This window comes from Cnephaeus nilssonii (assembly GCF_951640355.1).
Source record: "Cnephaeus nilssonii genome assembly, chromosome: 6".
NCBI classification, from domain to species: domain Eukaryota; kingdom Metazoa; phylum Chordata; class Mammalia; order Chiroptera; family Vespertilionidae; genus Cnephaeus; species Cnephaeus nilssonii.
Genome location: NC_137077.1, coordinates 72200686 through 72227658, shown reverse-complemented (window position 1 = coordinate 72227658; position 26973 = coordinate 72200686).

Genomic DNA, 26973 nt, shown 5'->3' with positions numbered 1-26973 from the left:
ATTCCGATTCCCGATCAGAGCACCTGCCCAGGTTTCAGGTTCAATCCCTAGTTGGGATGCATAGGGGAGGCAACCGATTGATGTTTCTCTCTCACATTCATGTTTCTTCCTCTCCTTCTCTCTCCCTCTCCTGTCCTCTCTCTCTAGAATCAATGAAAAGCATATCCTCAGGTGAGGATTTAAAAAAACAAAAGAATCTACTATGGGATCTGTGCTACTGTGCTATGGATACAATATTGGGGGGCAGGGTGAGGAGCGAAGATATGGCCTGTGCTCATATCAGGCTCTAATAAAAAAAAATGTGTCACTATAGATAAAGGCTTATCATGCTTTGGAAACACAAAAGACTCTGTGTACTAGCTAGGTAAGGGGAGAGGTAAGAGAGAAAAAGTATAAGAAGGACTTCCAAGGATGACTAGAAAAAAGAGGGAGAAGCTTCGCAAGGACAGAGAAAGACCAGGGGTGCCCAGGACCTGCTGGGAAGGGTGTCAGCTATACAACTGACTCTAGGACAGAATCTGTGAACAGAGAAAACAGGCCTTTGTTCAAAAAGGTTTCCTCTCTACTTCGCAGAAAGAACCAGATTTATTCCTTTGTTAAATATAAAACCAATCACATTAACTGACTTTAGGTTAAACTTGACTGGGTCGAGGGACAGGAATAGGAGACATTACTATTTTAATCTTAAGTAACTTTATTTCTATACCTCTAATAGGGAGTAAATCAAAGGCTCATGATAGCTCTGCAGCTGGTAAAGGGAAGCATGATGCAGATAACTATTTTTATTTAAATCGATGTGTTGTATTCATAGAGAATAGGGCAGGATGCTGCAGCTGCAAGAGGGAATTTAAAATTAGAGCAGCTTCAATAGTGCTGTTCACAATTTCATCCAAATTCCCGAGCCTTGCCCTATAGTAAGCATTTTTTTTTTTGCACGTGTGATGCATATGAACACACATTTAATTTTTCATGGGAGATTGAGACTAAACTGCTCTGGAGTCTGAAAATGAAATTATTGTCTGTTTGTCTTTTGGATAGTAATCTCTCTCTCCCTCTCTCTCTTCCATAGATTCATAGCCATGTCAAAACTGCTACCTCATAGCTGCTGCTTCTACAAATAAACAGCATCATTCAATTTCCAGTACCTGAGCAGGTACTGTTTGTTCCACACACACAACAGAATTATAAAAACTTCCCTCCAGTGTTATCTGACCAAAAATAATTGCTGCGTTTCAAAGAGTTGCTTATATAACCCAGATGTCCTAGATTCCTTTAGGTTCCAAGGGTCATCTTTTACTTTAAAGCCCAAATAAAGAGAGTCCAAGTCCTCACCCTGCTTGTTCACTGGGTTTCCTTCTTCATACATTTCTGAGGCCCTTCACAGACATCCTAGGTCAGATAAATCATAGTATCTAACCCTGCTTACTTGAATGTTGTCCTCTTCAATGATAATATCATTGCTTTATATCTACAGAGCCTTTTACAAAGAACATGCCCATTCGTCATTTCATTTATCCTCTCATTATCTTGTACACAATGCCACTCAGATGCTAATGACACAGACTTAATTGCAGCTTGGATCCACGTGTTAGGCCACATAGCATACTGTCTCAAGTCTTGTGAGGTTGTGATAGTCAAATGGGAGAATCCATGTCAGAAAACACTGAAATGGATGATGTGTGTTCCAGATAGAGTGCTGTTGTTTTATTTTGTTGTTATGTTTGACACAGTTAAAGGTGTGCCAGGCCAGGCTCTCCCTTCTGTCCTATTGTTTGGATAATGATCAGATTAATCTCTCTGCATGTTGCATCCATTACACTGCCAAGCATACAAGGATGATCTATTCTGAAAATTCCTTTGTGTATAGTCCAAGGAATTGCATGATGATAGTGTTTGAAGTTTCTTAGCTCAAGGGAGAACTTGTCCAGCTTGACAATCCTGGCTGTGGTACATATTTCTGCAAACTGCCCAGCCCCCTCAGCGAGGCTCTCACTATCTCTAGGGAGAGTAGACCTGCCATTGATAAAGTTAGCAAAACAACAATGCCACTGATTGATTTAGAAGTGACAAATGTGTCAGGATTCCCCTGTGGGAAGCTGTGGAAATCTGGCTTGTCCAAACATCCTTGGCAACTGTTAAGTCTTTTCAATTGTGGTAAGTTGTAGTCTGGCTGACTAATTCAAAAGGAACTCATGCATGGCGTAATTTTCTGCCAGCCTTGCATAGAAACACCCAGTAATAAACCCATGGAAGTAACATTTGCTTTCCAATCTCACAAAGGCCTCAGTTAGGATTTTTCTTTCCTACACAGTCAGGTGGGTGGACTGAATAACCCAGAGAGGAAAGGCCTGACTCTACAGGGAATATTAGCAGCCCCTAAATAGCTTGGGTCTGAAAATTACACTGAAGGAAGAATTTGTCTCCAGTAAATGTGCACTCCTTCCTTTAGTGTATTCACTATGCCAAGCAGTTTTTTCTTTAATGATCTTCCTCCTCCAGTACAATTTACCTGCAGTCCTTCCACGTATTCACGCACACCATCCCTTCTCATCCTGACTCAGGGTTGCCGCCTCACTTCCTGCCTTTCTTTAATGATGACCTAAATAGTGAAAATTCTATTCAGAGTTTTTGGCTCAGTTCCATTTCACTTACATGAGGGAAAAAAAAAAAAAAAACATCATGAAACAACCCATTATTTATATGCACCTGACTTCTTTGTAAAGTATATGTAAAGCATTTAAATGAATTATGTATATAGTTAAGACTTCTTGGTAAATATACTAGTAGATGAAAGCTATTATTAAAATTAGCTTCAATGAAGTTAAGGAAGGGAGGGAAAAGCTAAGCAGAAAATATTACCATCATAAATAAAAATACCCAGTTCATAAATCATAACTAAAATGGCTACATTGATGTTCATAGTATGTAATTCTATAATTGTGATTTTTCACAAGGTTGCACATACTTTTAAACACAATATTTCATGCAATCACCATCTAATCTTACCAGTTGCAAAGGAGAGAGAAATATATACTTTTAATCTGTTTATAGGAAGGAATAACTATATTAAAATAAAGATGGCTACATGATAGTATACCTCTTTTCCACAGCATATCAAAATCTAGAGTTTTGTGTTTAAAACAACTGGTTTATAATCTTTAAGAAAACTTCCCTCACTTTTTACTAGATATTGAAATAAAATCACCATAAAACCATTATCATTATCAATAACCAATTTTCTACCTTTATCATATGTGAAAAAAAATCCATGTTGCTTGAAAGACTAAATGTCCCCAAATCCTGCTATTGAAAAAACACAAAGCTATACTCTTTTGAATCTGTTTGAGAAAAATGTCAATAATTAAGAGTAAGGTAAAACAAAAATAAGGTTATATGGCTCAGAAGCTAATCAATGATTCTTTGCTATAGTGTATATATTTGTCATGTTTGGTTTGTCCTAAATCATACCTGTTGGGTATTTGGGGAATTTCCCACACTGTGATTCCTATCCTTCAAAAGTCAGTCCTAGGACTCAGTGTACCAGCTAGGGCAGTGGTCGGCAAACTGCGGCTCGCAAGCCACATGCGGCTCTTTGGCCCCTTGAGTTTTTAGCAAAGGTCAGCTTAGGAGTACCCTAATTAAGTTAATAAAATGTACCTACCTATATAGTTTAAGTTTAAAAAAAAATTGGCTCTCAAAAGCAATTTCAATCGTTGTACTGTTGATATTTGGCTCTGTTGACTAATGAGTTTGCTGACCACTGAGCTAGGGCATAGGCAGGTGATTTAGATTCTACCAACTGGACACACCTGTGTGATGGAGCTAGCGAGAACAAGAGGAATCTTTGTGACAAGTTGGAAAACAAAAAGCAGGCATGAGCAGAATCCGTCTTGCAGTGAGTAATGTGGTAAAGGAGTAGAACTTTTGAGAGTGTCAGTGGTAGGAGCTTGTGTGTGGACTCAGAACTATACTATTTGTGGGGTGACAGTCATCTCTTTTCTACACTATTTCACAAGGCATTGCTGCAGTGCGGGGGTGGAAGGGGGGGCAGAGAGGAGAGGGAGAGGAGAGAAAGGGATTTTTTTTCCTGGCTAATCTTTGGCTCTCTGGAAGATACTTTGAACTACCTAATAAACTTTAATAAATTTCCACCCTGTTTTCACCTAAGAACATTGACTAATACACTGAGCAACAACTTTCCCCTTGTATTTGAATACAGTGTTCTCCTAGTTCTGATCTCATTTTCTGACCTCCTACTCCAGTGGTCGGCAAACTGCGGCTCTGTTGACTAAAGAGTTTGCCGACCACTGCTAGACTAAATGTTACCGTGTAGTTGGAAGCTGTGAGGATTAGGCAATTGTGGCATATTGTGTGCAAAGAGGTAAAGGGTAGTATATGACAGTGGTCGGCAAACTCATTAGTCAACAAAGCGGCAAACCGCGGCTCGCGAGCCAAAGTTTGCCGACCACTGTGCTAGTCCATTGTTTAGTTAAATCTTAACATAATTATCCATGGGTCAAAAACAACCCACCCTCTTTCACAATATTTGAGTTCCCTCTTTATTTAAACAAAATTAGGCCGATTTAATATACTTGAAATTAGGTGGGAAGCTTTGTCAAATAAAAATGAATAACTATGTTCTATTTATATACATATTTTGTTAAAATAAATGTTATAGACATTTCAGTCTGCTTCAGAAATGAACTTGCAAAGATTCAGAGCCATGTTCAAACAGGAAACTTTCAGACATAGCATATGTCCAGTCAGGGACATCAGACAAGTGTGGTGATTCTCTGTGTCTGGCAGTGGTACTCTGAGTATTTGCATTTCACATATTGGGAGTTTATGAATTATTTTCAATGCTAAATACAATGCTTGCAATAAGCCATGTGCCTTATTTTAAAATCTTACTTTATATGCTGAAATTATATGTTGAATCTAAAAGTATACAAATTTTATATTCTCTATGTCATTTTACAGTAATTATTATTTACCAAAAAGTTGTTGTCTTGCAATGTTATATCTTACTAGTGGCCCAGTGCTTGAAATTTGTGCACAGGGGTCGGATGTCCCTCAGCCCAGCCTGCACCTTCTCCAATCTAGGACCCCTCGAAGGATGTCCTATTGCCAGTTTACAGGGATCAGGCCTAAACTGGCAGTCTGACATCTCTCTTGCAATCGGGACTGCTGGCTCCTAACCGCTCACCTGCCTGCCTGATTGCCCCTAACCACTCTGCATGCTGGCCTGCTAGCCCCCAAATGCCCCCCTGCCAGCCTGATCACCTCCAACTGCCCCCCCTGCCAGCCTGCTCATCCCAAATTGCCCCCTCTGCTGGCCTGCTCGGCCCCACCTTCCCTCCCCACTGACCTGCTCACCCCCAATTGCCCCCCTGCTGGCCTGCTCGCCCCCACCTCCCCTTTCCACTGGCCTGCTCACTCCCAATTGCCCCCCTGCTGGTCTACTCTCTCCAAACTGCCCCCCCTCTGCTGTCCTGATCACCTCCAACTGACCCCCACTGATGGCCTGCTCACCCCCAACTGCCCCCCCTGCTGGTCTACTTACCCCCAACAGCCCTGCCCCCCACCAGCCTGATCATCCACAATTGCCGTCCCATCCTAGCCCGATCACCCACAACTGCCCTACCCTCTTGGCCTCTAACTGCCTCTACCTTGGCCCCGCCACCATGGCTTTGTCCAGAAGAATGTCCAGAAGGTCTCCTGGAAGGTCTCCCAGTCTAATTAGCATATTACCCTTTTATTAGTATAGATAGAAGCCTGGTGCATGGGTGGGGGCTGGCTGGTTTGCCCTGAAGGGTATCCCAGATCAGGGTGGGGGTCCCGCTAGGGTGACTGGCCAGCCTGGGTGAGGGGCTGAGGGCCATTTCCAGGCTGGCCACACCCCCTTCAGGGTGGGGGTCCCCACTAGGGTGCCTGGCCAGCCTGGGTGATGGGCTGATGGCTGTTTGCAAGCTGGCCAAACCCCCCAGTGGGGACCCTCACCCCATGGGTGTGTGGCCACCTGGGTGAGGGGCTGAGGGCTGTTTTCAGGCTGGCCACTCCCCCAGGCGACCCAAGCTCCCAGCCCCTCCTTTTTTCCTTTTTTTTTTTTTTTCAGTGCCTCCTTGAGCGGAGGCCAGAGCCAGCTGGAAGCAGGTATCAGGGATTTATTTATCTTCTATATGAAACTTTGTACCCTTGAAAGGAGGTCAGGGCTGGCCAGAGCAGGTGGGAATCTTGGCTTCCTCCATCACTAGGGCAACCCAAGCATCCTGCTTGCTCCAGCTCCGTGGCCGCCGCCATCTTTGTTGGGTTAATTTGCATACTCACTCCTGATTGGCTGGTGGGTGTGGCAGAGGTATGGTCGATTTGCATATTTCTCTTTTATTAGTGTAGATAGAAAAGCAAAGTGTTTTGTTTTCCTGGTGAGCCGGGCTAGAGGTTCATCAATCTTGTTTATCTTTTCAAAGAACCAGCTTTTGGTTTCATTGATCTTTTGTATTGGTTTCCTTTTCTTTTCTTTTCTTTTCTTTTTTTTTTTGGTCTCTATGTCATTTATTTCTGGTCTGATCTTTATTATCTTCTTCCTTCTGCTCACTCTGGGCTTTTCTTGTTGCTCTCTTTCTAATTCTTTAAGTTGTAGAGTTAGATGATTTACTACAATTTTTTTTTTTTTTTTTTTTTTTTTTTTTAGGTAAGCCTGTAAAGCTATAAACTTCCCTCTCAGGACTGCTTTCATTGTGTCCCATAGATTTTGGATTGTTGTGTTTTTATTGTCATTAGTTTCCAGGATGTTTTTAATTTCTTCTTTGATCTCTTTGGTAACCCCATCATTGTCTAATAGCATGCTATTCAGCTTCCAAGTGTTTGAATTTTTTAGATTGTTTTTATTGTAGTTTATTTCTAATATTATGCCATTGTGGTCTGAGAAGATGCTTGATATGATTTCAATCTTCTTGAATTTGGAGAGACTTTGCTTATGGTCTATTTTTGAAAATGTCCCATGTGCACTTGAGTAGAACATATATTCTGTGGCTTTGGGGTGAAATGTTCTGAATATGTCAATTAAGTCCATCTGATCTAGTGAGTCATTTAGGATTTCTGTTTCTTTGCTTATTTTTTATCTAGAGGATTTATTCAGTGATGTCAGTGGAGTATTAAAGTCCCCTACTATGATTGTATTGTTGTTGATCTCTCCCTTGATATCTTCCAGGAGTTTTTTTATGTATTTGGGTGCTCCTGCATTGGGTGCATATATGTTTACCAGGATTATATCCTCTTGTTGTATTGATCCCTTTAGTATTATGAAGTGGCCTTCCTTATCTCTTGTTATGGCCTTCAGTTTGAGGTCTATTTTGTCTGATATAAGTATTGCTACCCCAGCTTTTTTTTCATTTCCATTTGCCTGAAAGATATTTTTCCATCCCTTCACTTTCAGTCTGTGTGAGTCCCATGTTCTGAGGTGGGTCTCTTGTAGACAGTATATATATGGGTCATGTTTTTTTTTTGTTTTTTTTTTTTTTATCCATTCATCCACTTGATGTCTTTTGATTGGAGCATTTAGTCCGTTTATGTTTAAAGTTATTATTGTTAGGTACTTGTTTGTTGCCATTTTTATTTTTTGTGCCTGTGTTCCTTCTTACCTTTTTATTTCTTCTTTTTACACCAGTCCCTTTAGCATTTCTTGCATTGCTGGCATGGTAGTGATAATGGTAGTGATAAACTCCCTTAGCCTTTTTTTTGTCTGTGAAGCTCCTTATTTACTCTAGTAAAATACTTTGCTATTATATAGATGTCCTCCTGAATGTCTTTATACTTATCTACTAATGGTCTATATAAAAAGGTCGTATCATTAAAAAGCATTATGGCTGGCATAGCTCAGTGGTTGAGTGTGGGCCTATGAACCAGGAGGTCATGGTTTGAGTCCCTATCAGGGCATATGCCACGGTTGTGGGCTTGATCCCCAGTGTGGAGCATGCAGGAGGCTGCCGATCAATGATCCTCTTTCATCATTGATGTTTCTATCTCTCTCTCCCTCTCCCTTCCTTTCTGAAGTCGATAAAAATATATATATATTTAAAAAGCACTATCAAGTAAATATTTCAAATAAAGACATTATTGAGACAAGTCCACTCTTAGATCAAAATAGTGGCAGGAAAAAATTGGAAATGAGTCAACATCAAAACAATTAGGAAGCATTTACTCAATGAAATTGATTGAAACTGGAAAGCTAATACATATTTTAAAATTACATTCAGAAATAGAACAAATGCATTTTAAGGAAATTTATGAATTTCTCCTCACTCACATGAACATGAAATAATTTTATTTATTTTTTTAAAATATATTTTATTGATTTTATACAGAGAGGAAGAGAGAGGGATAGAGAGTTAGAAACATCGATGAGAGAGAAACATCAATCAGCTGCCTCTTGCACACCCCCTACTGGGGATGTGCCTGCAACCAAGGTACATGCCCTTGACCGGAATCGAACCTGGGACCCTTGAGTCTGCAGGCCGACGCTCTATCCACTGAGCCAAACCGGTTTCGGCATAATTTTAGCATGGTTCCCAATTGGATTGGGTTTCTTTTCTCTTTCAATACAGAATAAAACATACATTTGAAGGAGCTGCAGAAGACATCAACAGACTTTTTAGCCAAGTACAGAATATTGACAATTTATACAATTTATTTTAGTAAGGACTTCATAAGTTTGAGAGAGGAAAAGAAAATGGAAAAAGAGGAAGCATGTAAGTACTTTTATTGACTATCACTATGGGTCAGAAATTGTGCTAGGTACTTTGTATATGTCCTTTTACATCTGTCATTTTATACCATCTTCATTATAGTCCTGAGAGATAGGTATTATTATTGCTGACTGAAAAAACTTGAGTCTTTGAGAATTGTCTAAGTCCATGCAGCTAGTAAATGGGCCACTTATGAAAACCTGATGTTAGAGCTGCTTTGGTTTGAAGTGTACTGCCCTGACACACTAAAGAAAAGGCTAATGGAAAATTGCCATTACAGCCTTTCTCACCCCTTATTGATGACGAGAGAATCTCTTAGAGACTTGAAAACTCTCAGAAGACTTGAAGAAAACTACAAGCATGTTTTAGACATGTCAGCTGTTCTTTCACAGGAGAACTGTGATAAAACAAGGAATGTTGATTATTCAAATCCCAAGAGCATAAAATGGACCAAAAGTATAAATCTAATGAAAAAACATATTTTTTGTCCCTGGCAATCTAATTTGCATGGTTGGACTTGATTTTTTTATAAACATAAATAGAAAATCAAATAACACAACAAAGAAATAAAGAGTGAAAAAATGAGGAAAAGTAAGTCTTTGTTTACTCATAAGCATCTTAAACTAGCCCCTAAAATTTCATTTCTTGGTAAACAATACTCCCCCTGGTTTTATGAAGCTCTGCTTCTAAACAAAATCTTCATTTATAAAAGAAGTTCTTCTTTGTACAATTTTCTATATAAGTCAGACTAGTTTTCTCCCCAGAGAGAGTTCCTGTCCCAGCATGACCTAAGCTCAATAATATACCTGCCTTAGTCCCAAAGAGACTAATCAAACTGTATCAATTTGTGAAATTCAAAATTTGACTTTCATGAGAAAAATTTATAAATTTATATTTGCAGATGTAATTAATATCAATAAAACCATACATTATGGTACATTTTCACTGACACTTAGAGAGGTTATTGAAGATAATTTTTAAAAAAATATTTTTTATTGATTTTTTTTACATAGAGGAAGGGAGAGGGACAGAGAGTTAGAAACATGGATGAGAGAGAAACATCGATCAGCTGCTTTCTGCACACACCCTACTGGGGATGTGCCTGCAACCAAGGTACGTGCCCTTGACCTGAATTGAGCCTGGGACCCTTCAGTCTGCAGGCCAATGCACTATCCATTGAACCAAACTGGTTAGGGCGAAGATGATTATTTAAAAAATATTCTGCCTGCCCAGCTGGCATCGCTCATTGGTTAAGCATCAACCTATGAACCAGAAGGTCACAGGTTCGATTCCTGGTCAGGGCACATGCCCAGGTTGTGGGTTCAATCCCCATTGTGGGTTGTGCAGGAGGCAGCCGATCAATGAGTCTCATCATTGATGCTTCTATCTCTCTCCCTCTCCCTTCCTTTCTGAAATTAATAAAACAATATATTGAAAAAAAAATTCTGCCTGGCTGGAGTGGCTCAATTGGTTGAGCATGATCTTGTGCACTACAAGGTTGCTAAGTCGATTCCCAGTCAGGGCACATTACCTGGGTTGTAGATGTAATCCCCTGTTTGGGACACATATGGAAGGCAACCAATCAATGTTTTTCTATGTCTCTCCTTCCCTTCCTCTCTCCCCTTCCCTCTCTCTAAGATTGTCCTTAGGTGAGGATGGATATGTATATATATGTGTGTGTGTGTGTGTGTGTATGCATATATATATATATATATATATGCATACACACACACACACACACACACACACACATATATGTGTATTATGAATTTCATGAAATTATGAATTTCATGCACCGGGCCTCTAACACACACACACACACACACACACACATATATATATATATATATATATATATATATACACATACACACACACACACACACACACACACACACACACACACACACATATATATATGTTAGAGGCCCGGTGCATGAAATTCATAATTCATGCCCGGGTAGGGTTTCTAGGCCTGGCTGGCAATCAGGGCCGATTGGGACCTTCCTGCTGCCGGCCGGGGCCTCCCTTCCCCTAGTGTTCACACTTGCCATCAGTGTACCCGTGGCCCACCTGGACATAGAAAACCTCCTACACCTGCAACAGCCACCACCATGGAGAATAAAGGCATGTTATGAGACTTGTCTGTTTCCACCTTTAATCAGACCAGTAGGGCTTTCCCAGTTACATCACATCCATCATTGATGAAAGTTCCAGCACTATCCCTGTATTTAAACACACCTGCAGTTGCACTTTATTTCCAAGCACCTGGAACCCACCTGTGCAGAATCCAGGTGATGCTATGGGAGGGTCCAGCATCCCTCCCATGATGGAAGGACCTGTTATTTCCACTTTCCACCAGTGCAGCTGGGGCCCACCTGGCCAGGATGGCTGGTTTTTAATGACAAAGTAAATATATTGATAATTTGTGGTATAACTAAGAGCTTCTAATTCTTCTGATTAGTCAAAAGTTTTTTTAGAGGGAGTCCACGAGGCTTTGGTAATGAGTTCAATCTCTCTGTCATGCTTCTGGTTATGAAATAATAGATGACACATTTTTATCTTTCATTCATTCAACTGCAGAGAAGTTCTCTCACACCAGAATACTCTTTGAATATCTTTTTGTTTGTGTTTTTTTTTAGACCAAAGCATCTTGAACTGATGCACAAAACATCTTTGAAACCCATAAAATTGTATAATGGAGTATATTCCTCCTTTTGATGGTATCTTTTTTGGAATATATAGTTTTTATGGAAAATACCCTATGATATCTATACTAATAAAAGGGTAATATGCTAATTAGACTGGGTAGACCAGATGTCTTCTGGTCATCCTTCCGGACAAAGCCACGGTGGCAGGGACCGAAACAGAGGCAGTTACGGATGATCAGGCTGGCAGGGGAGAGCAGTTAGGGGTGATCAGGCTGGCAGGGGAGACTGGTTAGGGGTGATCAGGCCAACAGGGGAGAGCAGTTAGGTGCAATCAGGCAGGCAGACATGTGAATGGTTAGGAGCCAGCGTCCTGGATTGTGAGTGGAATGTCAAGAGATGATATGATTATTACAGCATAGCAAAAGGGAGTAGTGTTCATTTCCATGTCATCAGCATCTAAAGTTGTCTGTGAGGTCAAATCTGCAGATACTCGGGCTGTGAGCGTAGCAGGGACCTGCCAGTTTGCGCAGCCAAGGGCAGGGTGTCTGCAATTGGGAGCCAGGTGGAGAGAAAGAAGGGGCACTGCCATCAGCCATGACCTCTATTTTGTCCTCTAAGATCCTTTTACTCTGACACTCTGTGTTCTCCAAGGTGCCAAGGTTTTTGTCAACAGCAAGGCAAGGCCGCTCAGGAGGTGGGGTGGGGGCAGCCCACCTTGGTCCCACAGCAGCGGTGGCAGCGGTAGCAGAAGTGGCATGGAAATTGGGTATTTGCAGGGCTTCCTGCTGGTAGAGGCCAGTGGAGAATTGCTCCTTGGGTGGGAGGAGCACCTCCTTACCCAAAGTTAGTGACACTGGCAAGGTGGGCGGCTGGTCTTCACCAGCACTTCCTCTGTGGGGCAGCGTGGGGTTGGGTCAGAGAGCACTGCTGAGCCTGGGTCAGGTCTCAGAGGCTGCAGGAGCTGGTGAACACCTGGCCTTTGGAGGAGCAGCACCTGGAAGACAGCTGGGTGTTGTGGGTGCTTGGGACTGAGGTTCGAGGCCCAGGACTACACTTGCGGAAAATGAGGACTCCTTTGGTCTTCAGGGGCTTAGATGTCAGTGGTGGAGCCGCACTGCTATGGGGGCTGCCCCCATCCTTCTGTCTGTTGTTCTCTATCTGATCCTCTGTTCTTTGCCATCCCTTTCCCGGGCTCTCCTTGGACCCTCACCTCCATCTCCTTTTGGCAAGGAAGTAGGATGGTACCGGCTTCACAACCTTGATTACCTGCTCAGGTGGTGAACGGGAGAGAAAATCTGAGCCCTGGGAGACAGATAGAGACGATTCTTGAGGGTCCAACACTTCTGGAATTATAAGCAGACAGCCCGGGCTTCTTTGGAGGGTCCTTCCAGTTCACCAAGGGGAGGATCCCTGGAGAGAAGCACATGATCCTGCAGTACAGAGGAGAGGACACTGCCTCCTGGGCACGAGGTAAAAGCCAGATTTTAAAGGCGCACGATCCCCGAGGAATGCCTAGGTGTGCATAGCAGGTGTTTGGCACCTGATGGTCCTCCATGAGGGCTCTGCCTGGGCCATATCTGCCAGACCTTGCCCGGCCTGGCCACCGGCTCTCCAAGTGCTTCAGTGCCTTCCCTGAGGTCCAGGAAGCCAAATCCTGCTCAAAGCCAGTGCCGGAGCCACTCAGATCCTGCCTGATGTGGCCCACCTCCTCCTCCTTCTCTGTGAGGCTTGTAGTCAAGAGCACTTTTTCTGTGGCTGCTCTGGCCGCCAGCCTCGCAGGCCAGGCATCAACGTTTCTGAGGAGTGGCCACGGGTGCTGACCTGCTGCACCTAACACCATCCCAGAGAAGAGCTAGCAGGTAGTAGGCACTGAAACCAAATAGCTGAGGTGTTAATAAATAAAAAGTGAGCCTTTTCCCCAGTTGCCTTCTTTGGGGGAAAATAACTGTCCTTGCCGGGCAGTGGAGAGGACGCCGGGAGGCATCTCTGCAGAGCCTTCTGTGGCTTTTGAAGCCTACAGGCAGTCAGCAGCCTTTGAAATGCCCAGAGGACACAATCAGATGCATCCACTGACTTATCCTTTTCATTTTACCCTTTGAATGAGCTGGTTCATGAAAGAACTAGTTGAAGTGGCCTTTGATTTGGGGACCTAAAACCTTCCCAAGTACATGGTCTTCTTTGATCTCAGCCCTGCAATGAATTTAGGGCCATGTATAATATTAATTTAACAACCATCTGCCTTTGAAGATTAGGCATTAGAATGGCATGTTTTAGTGTGGTATTTGTGAGCATTGTTTACCCTGCAATCACACACACACACACACACAATAGAGCTCAAGACAACAGTGATGAATAGCTGCATTTGTTACATTATATTTCCAATTAAGTTGCCCCAAAGTGAAGAAATTTAATTATATTTCTACCAGAAACACTAAATACTATAACATCCTCTCTGGTAAATAATAAGACAATTGATAAGAGAAAAAAATGAATAAACTGGATTTAACCATCTTTTTTTCTAAAATATAAATGACTAAATAATAAATTAAATAAATATGATTTTTTGTAAAAAAAAAACAGCTATGAAACAGATGAACAATTACTGTTTGTTTGTTTTTTTAAAAAAACATAAAAGAAAAATATAAAATGAAACTCTTAGGAGAAAAGTTAATTAGTTGTATTAAGGTTAATTGTATTATTCATATGATCTTAAGTCCTAAGTGAATCCATCTTAGTGAATGATAAATAGGTATTTTTCCACCTCCAACTTCATTCTAGTGAAACTTGGGTTTTATACAGAATAGGTGAGTTTTACAAATCTATTTGAATAAATGATTTCAGTATTTGGGAGCTACTCATATATGAATATATTGGTATCACTGAGAGCACTGACTGGACCTAGAAAGGTTGAAGCACTTTCCCAAAGCCTCACACCTGGTGAGGAGCTGAACTGAGATTCAAATTCCAGCACCGGAGCCCCAGAACTTGTGTGCTTAATTATTATATCATATGCAAAGTTATTTATATATTATGTATATTAATACATTGTTATGTGTCTCACAAATATTGTCTCCCAGGATATTTGTCTGTGAACATCATTTGATTTTATTTAATCATATATTTTAATCATGTATCAATCACTAATTATGTATGACCACTTTAATCATATTTTACTTTAAAATGGACATATATAATTATATTGATATATATATATATAATTAAAACTACATATATCAAATAAAAACATAATATATGTTCAAAGACATACATAGTTTTATTTCAGGAATTCTCTACTAAAAGCCTTAAAGATTTTCTCCCAACAATTTTATCTAAGATTTTTTAGCTTTGCTATTTATGTTTAGGACTTTAACTGTATTCTTTTGAACAATGTGACAAATATTGATTTTTATATGTATACTTTGTAACCAGCCAGTTTAGGGACTGCCTTACTATTTCTAATAGCTTTTCTGTTTGACCAGTTTTGTTTTCTTATGAAGACAGTCATTGGATCTGCAATAATAATGGGTGGCCTCATTTCCATATCATCTTTTATAGCATTACACAGAAGTCCCAGAACAGTACTGAATACTTATAGTGATAGCAAATATCCTTGTCTTGTTACTAAATGTATTGAAAAATATTTTTAGAGTTTTGACATTAAGTATGATGCCACTGGATACCTTTTATTAACTTTAATATAGTGGTACAATTAGTTTAGCTAAATATAACTCTTAAAACCTTGTAAATATAACTCCTCTATTTACAAATTACTTTAATTGTGCTAAATAAAGGCAATTCAGTCATCATGGAGTATAGTAATCATGAAATATGCCAATCTATCATTAAATTACTTTTAAAGAAATATAAAGTCATTATGCTTGACTTATATATGACTCCATTCCTTACAGCAATAGGAATGTGTAAATAATTCAGATAATCCATCGTGCCTAGATTGTCTGATTTTCTAATCCTTTCATAATCCTGGCTTCATTTTGATGATGATTCCTCATGTCCACTAACCAACAATATGTACTTTTTACTTAAATACCCTCATCATAGTTCTACAAATGTACTAGGTTCTTCCCAGATTCAGTTCCTTCGAACATTTTATTCCCTGACCTGAAATGTCTTTTGATCCTTCCTTTGTTTACCAAAATCCAATTTGCTTGAGAAATCCAGCTCATTGTATCTATAAAGTCATATTGAATTACTTCAACACCAGTTTCTCAAATGTTGATCTATGATACACTTTTCACTAACATAAGGACAAATAAGAAAACTTTTTTTATGTTGGTCCATGAATATAAAGCCTGAGTAGGAGAGTTCCAGTTTTCATTATTCTTTGTTATATTTGAATGTCAAAAGTACATTTATAGCTCAGGTTTTTGGAACAAATCTAATTTCAAATATCTGTTTGCTGTCCCATTAAATTACTAAAGTATCCTGAAAATTCCATTATTGCAGCATTTAAATCTCCTTTCTCAGTTTCCCATATCCAATAATGAAACAAAAATAATTCACTGAAACATGGATTCTGATTTTGCTTTTGTAACATATGGTCATACATTTATATCACACAATACAATACTTAAAAATAGATAAAACTTGCATAATTTGCATAGACTATCGGACCTGTTTGCCAATTTCTTAAGAATCTTTTATATTGTCTCCTTTATATATTAAAATTTTACTGTTTAGGAATCCTACCTAGAGTTAATCTGGTATAGACACCCAATAGTTGCTTGCTGATTACTTTGGATAAACTCTCATCTGATTGAATAGAAAAGCAAAATGAGATTTCTGTTAAAGGAAACCTTCATGAGGACAATCATTTTAAAGAGAGTTAATAACATGAACCATTATGAAACTATTCAGTCAGTGTAACAAAATAGAAAATGATAAAATATCCATTCTTGATTCGAATGGTTCCTGGAGATTTATGAATTATTGATTACCTCTTTGAATACTGAAAACAGCAATTATTTGTGCAGACTTAGGAGAACTTGCTTCCATCTGCACTAAGAAGAGACCACACTTCAGTTTCTCCAAGTCTGACACCAAATTGATAATATACTGTGCTTATAGCAAAAAATAATCCTCAGCCTTCAAAAATACACCAGAAACCTTTCTTTTCTATTTCAAAAATATATAGCCTAGAAAGTTGCTATAAAGGTGAAATAGCAAGACCTTTGTTTATGAGGAAAAAGACCAGGTGTATCATTCCCTTGCCTTGCCCTGGGCCACATACTTATGTGTTAAAAAGGAAGGAATCTCCTCCCTCTCTTACATTAAATGTAAACCTTTATACATGTGCCCTATTTTGTTTCTCCTTGGGTTAGAGGTGCTTCCACACAGTCAATTTGACGATTTTCATTCAACTAACTCCCATTAATAAAAGCCAACTAATTTGTGCATAATGTTAAAATCCAATGTAGCACTCATTCTTTATATAATTACATAGTCACTTATAGTTTCATCTATATCAACACTATATTTATCTTAATAACCCCCCAAATTTCTAAGATATCCTGGCTTTTATTCCAAAAGGAAATTATATTGGTTTTGACCTGAAATAGGATATGAAAGAAAGATCCTTCCTTTGGTGGAAAATATTTTAGGGAAGCAGCTTGGAAAATTTCCTATCAGGGATTATTTTGTAGTAACTTTTTCTCTTTAAGATGTATAGACCTGCTTGTCATTTATTTACATTAAGAAAATGATTGCTTGAATGCAGAAAAGCAGAATTCTTTTTTATTAAGGTCATATTTCATATAAATATTAAAATTTATATTGTTCCCTTGTGGAGTTTAATAAGAGCTTTATGATTAATACAACAAGAATAGAAATTAAGTGGTAAACAATATTAATCAATTAAATTGAACCAATTTATTATGAAAATTTTAATGACCTCTTTCCTTCCTGTTGGAGAAACAAAAACTTTATGAAGTTCTATACTAAGAAGAGCAAGCTGTTCCATGTCTTGTCTGAAGTATACAGATGATTCATATGAAATAATTATTCCCAGCAGATCCAAGTTTTTAAACTTGGAAACAAGTCTTGGAATAGCTCCTCCATGGAATTCAATGTTTAACTTAAACCCAAATTTTACTTTATTGAGGTGTGTGCGTTTTTAAAATTATGATATCAGTGGATTGGGAAGAGAGCTTCCCCTATTGAAATTATAAAGAAACCATGAATAGTCAGATTGTCCCAAAAATTTAACCAGGGAGCAAGCACTGATGAAATGTAAGGTTTTGCCTAAACTGGAGACAAATGGTAAGAAAGCAAATGTGAACTTCAAGAGGTTGTCTCAAGGCTTACAGATAAGAAGAAAAACTGCTTCAGGAAGCAAAAGAAGAAAACCTCTAAGTCTTTTCTCATATAATTTAAAGAATAAATGGAGGATATAATAAATAAGTTTGAGTCTCTTAAAATCAAATCCACATTTATTTACTTAGTATTTGCAATGTGCACATCTATCTAAAACAAAGCAAAGCAATTAGTTGGAAGATGGATAAACCTCCTAATGGCACACAGGGCTGTTTTTTTCCTCACCCTAAAATTGAGGAAGTTCAGTCTTGATTAGCCATTTCCTGAAAGAGATAATAGTCACAGGTAGGTGTTCAAAAGTATTAGAAGAGAAAAATAAATGGAAGCCAGGAATTATATGGTTTTGGTTGGTTGGTTTGTTATTTTTTTCCCTTACTTCTATCTTCAATAACTTATGGGGCTACAGGATTTGCCCAAATGTTAGCATTGGCTCACCTGATAAATAGCCAAGGTTAACAGTGGAATAAGGACATTACCAGTATATTTCCCCATAGTGTGGACTGACAACCATTAATAAAGACATTTTTTTCAGTTATGTGGATAAAGTATTTATGTGATCAAATTGGATTTGAGGGCATCTGCAATAAAAAATAATGTTACAAAGTACAAAAATGTATTTTATGTCACTTGTATTGGAATTAATTTTCTTATAAAGCTTTAATTGTATGAAAATAGGCTTAGAAAGAAATCCCCAACAAACTAAACATAATGATAATGAAAACCAACAAAAAGTTAAATTAAAACACATTTATGAAGGAAGAGAAACTACATTTGTTGAACAACATATTATTGCTCCCTGTAGTGTACAGGGAACAGCATTTCATTTTATCATCATACACACACAAAAGAACAACGTATTTCTCTGGGTTCCTCTGGGATGCAATGGGAATCTCTTAAAGACTTTATTAAAAACAAGTTGAGGCAATAACTTATTCCAATACATATTTTATGCCACTGGCCCAAGAGGTTATTGACTATTTTTCAGAACACTTTAGAAACAGGAATTTGAAGAAAGTCTTCTGGATGCCAAGAAAAATCATGAGTTGTTCATATATTTTGACAGCTAGAGTTATTGCATTAAAATATTAAATGATTTAATAATATGTGACTTCCTAATCATTAGCCTTATTTTATAATATCATAGGGTCAAAGGTAGCCAAGATTCATAAAATCTAATTTTTTATGAGTTTGATTCTTAAAGCCCAGATTTTTGTGACCATAGGAAATTCCATGAACTAATATGCATGATATATGAATGAAAATGAACCAACACAATTTATTCTTTCCTGTGCACATATTCTTGTGTATGTATAAAATCTTTCATAACAAAAAAAGTTAAAAATGAATAAGTACATTCCACTTTCACATAGGGGAATATTATGGATACTTCATAGTTTCAGGAAGGGACTATGTACTAGTCCCAAGCCAAGTACTAGAGTAAGATAAAATGAAATAGAATTTTGTGTATTTTAAATTATATACAAAACTCAAGCCTTCCAGCCCATGGACCCTGGAACCAGACCCACCGACTCATCGACTTAGCCAGTCAGCCCACTCAGGATCTCTGGCTGCGCTGACTAGTGAAGGGCTTTCCCCGCCAAAGCCAGTATGTAAAGATTAGAAGAGGCGACTGCTTCCCCAAATGTACAAACACCAATGCAAAGCTGAAAGGATCACAGAAAATCAGTAAAGCAAGATCCCATTAAAGGAACAAAAACGATGCTCTAGAAAATCACATTATAGAAATGGAAATCAGACTGCTTGAAGAATTCAAAATAATCATCTTAAAGAAGCTCAGTGAACACAGAAATCACAAATAAACACTGAATAGAATCAGAAAATAAATACATTAAGAAAATAAGAAGATTAACAAAGATAACAACCATAAAAAAGAACAAAACAGAACTTCTAGAGCTGAAGAATAAAATGACTCAACTGAAATATTCAATAGAGAGGTTCAAAAAAAGACTTGATCAATTAGAATTAAGAATCATCAAACTCAGAAACAAGTAATTTGAAATTATCCAATCAGAGAGAATAAATAAATAAATAAATAAATAAATAAATAAATAAATAAATAGAAAGAAAGAAAGCAAGCCTGTAAGACTTATGGGATATCATCAAAAGAGCCACTATGCCCTGGCTCAGTTGGTTGGAGTGTCATCTCATACACCAAACAGTTTTGGGTTTGATTCCCCATCAAGGTACATACCTAGGTTGTGGGTTCAATCTCTGATCAGGGCATGTGTGGGAATGTGGGAGGTAACTAATTGATGTTTCTCTCTTATATGAATGTTTCTCTCTCTCAAATCAATAAAAACATATCGTAGGTTAAGGATTAAAAAAAGAAAAGAAAAGAAAAGAAAAGAAAGAAAGCCATTATAAACATCATGGGATGTCCAGAAGGAGAAGAAAAGACAAAGGAACAGAAAGCTTAAAGAGATGACTGAAAACTTCCCAAATGTAGGGATGGAAATGGACATCCAGGTTCATGAAGCCCAAAGGACTCCAAAAATCTTAAATCTAAAGAAGTCTACACCAATACACAATATAATTAACTTATCAAAATCAAAGAATAAGAGAGATTTTTTTAAAAGTAGCAAGAGAAAAGTGACTCATTCCATATGAGTACAATATGAGTGAGTGTGAATGGCTTTTTCAGCAGAAACCTTACCGGCCAGGAAAGAGTGGGAAGATATATTCAAAGAGCTGAAAGAAAAAAATGATGCTAGCAAAAAATACTAGATCCAGAAAAACAGACCTTTAAAAATAAAGGAGAGATAGAGTTTCTGAGGCAAACCAAAGGAGTTCTTCACCATTAAACCTTCCTTATAACACATGCTAAAGGTAGTTCTTAAATTTTAAATGAAAGAATACTAAACAGCATCACAAAAGTATATAAAAGATAAATTTCAGTAGTAAAGATAAAACTATAAAAAAAAGAAAATGTAATATTGTAATTGTATCATATTAATCAGTTTTAACCATACTATAAAAGTTAAAAAACAGGTAGTAAGAATAACTGGACATACAAACATTATTTATAAACTAGTGGCCTGGTGCATGAATTCGTGCACATTAAAAGGAAATTAATTAAAAGAAACATTTTAATATCGCTATTTGCCCTTTGTCTATAATAGAAGTGTCAACCAAATTCATGATTGACAATGACAGATGGAAACACATGCATGCAATTGATGCCAGCGAGAGCTTTATATGTATCACACATACGCGAGTCAACTTAGCCTTTTATAGATATAGAATAAACTTGCTTAATTAGACCTGCTTTCTGATTTAGCTAAACTTTTTACAGCCCAGTGAAGCACCCCACCTTCTCTTTCATGTAATTGTCAGCAACACAGCAGTAAATATCAACATGAAGCAGAGTATTGTAGATTTCACAGGGAGAACAAAGGGTAAAATATTTAACTGCAGCAGTGTTTGACTATATTCTGTGCAGTGAGAAAACCTGAAGTCATTTTCAAGGTCCACAATTCTTACTCCAGGACTTCTGTGAGGATCAAATGAGATGAGGCATGGGAAAATGCTTCACAAACATACAGACATTTGGTTACAGTGTAATATGTTTGCACCTGGCTATAAAGCAACTTGTGTTCCTGGGCTGAAGAAACTCCAAGGAGGCTAGTCGCTAGGGAGAGGAAGCCAGGCATTACTACATGACATCATTACCCGGACGGACACTTACCATATTACCCATATGTATGTGTGTGTGTGTGTGTATAGACTAGAGGCCCGGTGCACAAAATTTGTGCACTGGGGGGGAAGAAGGGTCCCTCAGCTTGGCCTACGCCCTCTTGCAGTCCGGGACCCCTCGGGAGATGTCCGACTGCTGGCTTGTGGCTGGATGGTCTTCTGCTGCTACATGGCCTGTTGCTTGAGCTTCAGCAACTGCTGCATGTGCATGGGCTGGGCCACCACAGTCTGTCCTACAAACACCATTGAGTGGGTGAGTCACTCTAAGTTCCCTGCACTTCCCTGAGTCACTGAGTTGTTCAGACTAACTGCCTGCTACAGAGAATGGCACCGAGATCGGTTCTAAGTCGGCAGTCAGATATCCCTCTTGCAGTCCAAGACATTCGGGGGATGTAGCAGTGCACCAAGCAGCAGGCAGCCAAGGAGGAGCCTGAATCAGAGCCGGGCGCTGCACCGCTCATGCTCATCCTACTCTGTTGCGCCTGCTGCCGCTGCTCAGTAGTGCTGCCGTGGAGTAGGGAGAGGCTCCCATCATGGCAGCTGCACTCGCCAGCCATGAGCCCAGCTTCTGGCTGAATGGCACTCCCCCTGTGGGAGTGCACTTACCACCAGGGGGCAGCTCCTGCATTGAGCGTCTCTCTGGTGGTCAGTGTGCATCATAGCAACTGGTAATTCTAGTCATTCCATGGTAACGGTCGCTTAGGCTTTTATATATACTAGTATATAGATAATTAACAGTAGCCAAGACATGGAAGCAACCTAAATGCCCAACAACAGATGAATGGATAAGAAAATGTGGTATTAATATACATGGAATATTATACAGCCTTAAAAAATAAGAAATCCTGTCATTTATTATGACATAGATGAACCTGAAAGACAATATACTAAGTGAAATAAGCCAGACTTAGATGGACGAATACTACATGATAACATTTATGTGAGGAATCTAAAATAGTCATACTCATAGAAGCAGAGTAGAATGGTGGTGGTTAGATATTGGAGGTGGGTGGAAATGGGGAGATATTAGTAAAAAACACAAAGTATCAGTTATACAACATGAAGGTGTCCTAGAGATCCACTGTGCAGCAAAGGACCTATAATTAACAATACCATATTGTATACTTAAAATTTTTCTAAGAGGGTAGGTCCTATTCTATGTTCTAATAATGATAATAATAATAAAAGAGGGTAGGGGGAACTTTTGGAATTGATGGATATGCTTATGACACAGATTGCGGTGATGGTTTCACAGGCATGTACTTATTTCCAAATTAATTAAGCTGCATTTAGGAAATATGTACAGCTTTTCATATGTCAATCATCACACCTCAATAAAGTGGTTTAAACAATAACAAACTACACAAGCCTCTATTTAAGGTCACAACGTTGTATGGACTCCCTCATATAATACTGTATTTATTTTAACCCTTTGCACCCGCTTGCTTTTTTCTCGATTCCTTTATTCTAATACTAACAGTGTCGAGTCACACTCAACATCCAAGTGCAAAAGGTTAATTGAGAAACTATTGGAAATGTATATTTTAACAGTGACATGTACACAATTTTTAAATAATATGTATATTATAAGATATTTTGGATACAATTACCTTTATATTAATGGACATCTCAACCCCTGGAATAACAACTGTAATAAATTTTAAGCCACCGGATGTGGACTGTAAATTTGGAAACTTGGTTTCTGTTTCCACTGAGTGGGAATCCATGATATTCTTTTTTTTTTTAATTTAATAAATCTTTATTGTTCAGATTATTACAGTTGTTCCTCTTTTTTCCCCCCATAGCTCCCCTCCACCTGGTTCCCATCCCACCCTCTTCCCTTACCTCCCCCGCAACTGTCCTCATCCATAGGTGTACAATTTTTGTCCAGTCTCTTCCCGCACCCCCCACACCCCTTTCTCCCTGAGAATTGTCAGTCCACTCCCTTTCTATGCCCCTGATTCTATTATATTCACCAGTTTATTCTGTACATCAGACTTTTAATTCACTTGATTTTTAGATTCACTTGTTGATAGATATGTATTTGTTGTTCATAATTTTTATCTTTACTTTTTTCTTCTTCTTCCTCTTTTTAGATAATACCTTTCAGCATTTCATATAATACTGGTTTGGTGTTGATGAACTCCTTTAGCTTTTTCTTATCTGTGAAGCTCTTTAGCTGACCTTCAATTCTGAATGTCAGCTTGGCTGGGTAGAGAACCCTTGGTTGTAGGTTCTTGCTATTCATCACTTTGAATATTTCTTGCCACTCTCGTCTGGCCTGCATAGTTTCTGTTGAGAAATCAGCTGACAATCATATGGGTGCTCACTTGTAGGTAACTAACTGTTTTTCTCTTGCTGCTTTTAATATTCTCTCTTTGTCTTTTGCTCTTGGCATTTTAATTATGATGTGTCTTGGTGTGGTCCTCTTTGGATTCCTTTTGTTTGGGGTTCTGTGCGCTTCCTGGACTTGTAAGTCTATTTCTTTCACCAGGTGGGGGAAGTTTTCAGTCACTATTTCTTCAAATAGGTTTTCAGTATCTTGCTCTCTCTCTTCTTCTGGCACCCCCATAATTCTGATATTGGTACACTTGAAGTTGTCCCAGAGGCTTCTTACACTATATTCAAATTTTTGGATTCTTTTTTCTTTTTTCTTTTCCAGTTGAGTGTTTTTTGCTTCTTTGTATTTCAAATCTTTGACTTGATTCTTGCGTTCCTCTAGTTTGCTGTTGGGTGTCTGTATAATATTTTTATTTCAGTCAGTGTATGTTTAATTTCTAGTTGGTCCTTTTTCATATCTTCGAGGGTCTCACTAAATTTATCGGCCTCTTCTAGGAAATTCTTGAAAAACCTTATAACCATGGTTTTGAACTCTATATCCAGTTGTTTGTTTTCCTCCATTTCTTTCGTTTGTGATCTGTTTCTTTGTCTTCGCATTTTCACTGCTTCCCTGAGTTGATAGGGTAGCTTTGTGTGCTAGGTATCCTATATGGGCCAGTGGCTCGGCCTCCCCAGTTACCTGAGGTGGACACTCTTGGTGCACCCCTTTGTGGACTGTGTGTACAGCCTTGTTGTAGTTAAGTCTTGATTGTTGTTGGTATCAGTGGGAGGAGTTGACCTCCAGGCCAATTGGCTCTGAGGATCAGCTGTGTCTACGCTGGGAGACAGCCTTATTCCACTAGACTTGCAAAATTGTAAAAACCTCTGTGCTCAGCTTGGATGGGGTGGAGTTTCAGGGTGGAGCCTACAGCCTTGGCTTCCCGTCAGCCCCGCCCTATGAGGTTCCTGGGTCTCAGTGTCCCTCAGTACTAGCTGCAAGCACCTCTGAGAGAAAGGCGCCCTGGAGTTTCGCCCGCTGCCAAACAGTCTAGTCTCTCCCCCAATGAATCTGGATTCCCAGATTCTCGCCTGGAAGTGGGGTTCAGTGCAGTTGGAACTGGGGTTCAGCGCAGTCCAGAGCTTTTGTCTACTTCCCACTAGGGCAATTCAGCTGCACAGTCAACACTCCGTCCTCTGCACGCATTCACGTGCGCACCTCCAGAGCTCTGTCTTTCACCGCTCCCCTGAGTTTCTGCCTTATAGCCCAGATTCCCCCAGTATGAGCCTGGGTCCCCAGGGTCTCGCCCAGAACTGGGGTTCAGTGCAGTCGGAGCTGGGGTTCAGCGCAGTCTGGAGCTTTTATCTCCTTCCCACTAGAGAACACCAGCCAGGCACTCAGCCGCCCCGTTCTCTCCGGCTCCATCCTCTCCGCATGCGCGTGCATTGAAAAATTATGATAGTTCTTAGTTGACTGGTAAAAAAGTTAAGAAAAGTAGAAGTTGGATTGTAAGGGCTCAATTAAAATGTTGATAATGAGGAAGGGGTGGGTAGTAAGTGTCAATATTTATGTTAAGATGCTTGATGGAGAAGGGAGGGGAAATACCAGGGTGGTATCTTAAGGGATCAAAGGGGAATTCTTTTAAAGTAGAGGGTTTACTTTGTGACAGCATGGATGGACCTAGAGAGAATTATGCTGAGAAAAATAAGCCAGTCAGAGAAAAACAAATACCATATCATCTCACAAATGAATCTAATGAACAAAATAAGCTGACGAACAAAATGGAACCAGAAACATGGATACATGAAAGGGAGGCAGATGAGGGTCACTGGATAAAGAAGGTAGAGGGATTAGCTAAAGAACATATATATGTAACCTATGGACAATAGTTTGGTGAAGGCCAAGGGAGGGAGAGGGAAGGTGGGTGGAGGTGAGAAAAGGGGGGTGGGGAGGAGGAGAACACCTGCAATAATGCCCACATTAAAATTTTTAATAAGAAAAAGATGAAATAGAATGGTTTATTCATGTTATTAGGCAAAAGGAAAAAGATTGAAGGACAGATTATTTAATGGAGCCTTGTCTTAGCATATGCAGGAAATTATAAAAATAAGAACACAGATTAAAAATGATGCAATCTGTGTTAGATGAGCTTAATCTTCTCAGGAAGCTGGAAGTAAAATAATTTGCTAGGAGTGAGACAATTGTGAAAGGGGGTGAATCTTTGGGATATTGAGGAAGTGGAGATTAGCAACAGATGTTCTTTAGAGTCCTCTTGGGAGTCTCACTAGCATAAGCTGTGCGTTGACTGCCAGCTCCTGTTAAATAGGCAGCTGATTGAAGTAGACAGTAAGAACCTTTTCATAGTCTAGGAAAATAATGTGCCAAGCAAATTAATAGAAGTCTAGGAATGAGACCTCAAACTTGTAAAACTGTGCTCAAATAGACATTGCAACACAGATTCTCACGTGTTTTCAAACCGATGTAGGATCTTCAAGATCCTAAGAGATGTGGGCACAGGTTCTATTTTTCTCTATTTCTGTCAGAAGCATAAATATATATTTAAAGAAAAAAACATATTTCTTCCATGTTTGACAGCTTCCACAAACCACTATGCCACATTAATTTCCCACCAAACACACACACACACACACACACACACACACACACACACACACACACACGTTATTATATCTTGGCTTTTGTTTAATAAGTTTAAAAGGTACCTCCTGGTGAGTTATAGCTGCACATATTTATATCTAATCAGGACAACATATTGAGTAATATTCTAAAAGCTAAGCCAGAGATACTATTTATGAATCTTGTAGATATTAGAATGAATAATGTCTTATTAAAATTATGACTAGCAGCACATTCAGGTATAAATACATTACCAATAGAATACAGAAGTATGATTCAAATTAATCCCAGTTAATTCTGGAAAGGTTCCCATTTTTAAAATTCAACATATTTTTCAGAAGGAATAACTATGGCAAAAGATTAAGGCACAAATATGGTGAAGAAAACTTAGGGGAGGGATTCAAAGTGGATGTGAAATGCATTTTGTATCTCCTATAATGTCTCAGACACAGAGCTTATCTTTAAACATTGGGATGCAAAGGGAGAGGAGTAGATTTCTCTATGGTATCATCCTAGCTCAGTGGTTGGCAAACTGCGGCTCGCGAGCCACATGCGGCTCTTTGGCCCCTTGAGTGTGGCT